Genomic DNA, 796 nt, shown 5'->3' on the forward strand with positions numbered 1-796 from the left:
CATGCAATATGGCTCTTAAATCTACCTGGTGCACAATAAAAGTTACTAGAGAGACAAGTGGAAAACACAACGACTCTGGAGGGACTCGAACCACAACCTTTGAATAGCTCTGACTGCTGAGTCTGAGTCCAATGCGCTATCCATTAGCCGCAGCGCCCTACAGTGCACAGAGCTGTATTTTACTATCTCGTAACTGTTCATCTTAATGGCTGGCTCATAGTTTGTAGAAAAGCACAGTTTTATCCATTGCTAAAAATACTATGATGCTTTTAAAAGGGTCAGAGCAAAGCCTGCAATTCACCATTCAGTGCCCCAGAGAAACCATCTTATCCACTTGCAATGTTAAATCTCAAGCCATGAAGAAAACACTGGAAGGCACTCAAGAAGAAGCAGCAAAGGACAACTGCACCAGGCACTGCTGGGATTTGAACCCAGGATCTCCTGTTTACAAGACAGGCACTTTAACCAACTAAGCCACAGCAGCAATGCCGCTCAGTGACTACTCAGCCAGCTGTTGTAATTCTTTGCTCTTAGATTTAGAAAAAAAATATTGCATGGACATATGCATTCAAACTAACAGCTAATAAGGCAGAAGCATAGATTTGATTTTTGTCTTGATGCTAGCTCTACCATTAATTTGAGACTTGCTAAGGTCCTCAACATAAAATATGGTCAAGTACAAATATAGTTAAATATAGTTATAAGATACATATCGACAAACAATAGCCATGCCATAGCAGTGAAAACGTTCTATCTAATATCTGGTCATAGTTTTAACAAACCACCAAAATTCTGT

At 39.9% G+C, this 796-nt stretch overlaps 1 non-coding gene across 1 annotated transcript; it reads right to left on the reverse strand.

Moving 5' to 3' along the window:
• Nucleotides 1-410: 410 nt before the first annotated feature.
• Nucleotides 411-490, reverse strand: trnat-ugu. The gene has a single exon. It is a non-coding gene; the product is annotated as a tRNA-Thr (tRNA).
• Between the last annotated feature and the right edge of the window lie 306 nt (nt 491-796).

The sequence above is a fragment of the Silurus meridionalis genome, chromosome 3 (assembly GCF_014805685.1).
Source record: "Silurus meridionalis isolate SWU-2019-XX chromosome 3, ASM1480568v1, whole genome shotgun sequence".
NCBI lineage: Eukaryota > Metazoa > Chordata > Actinopteri > Siluriformes > Siluridae > Silurus > Silurus meridionalis.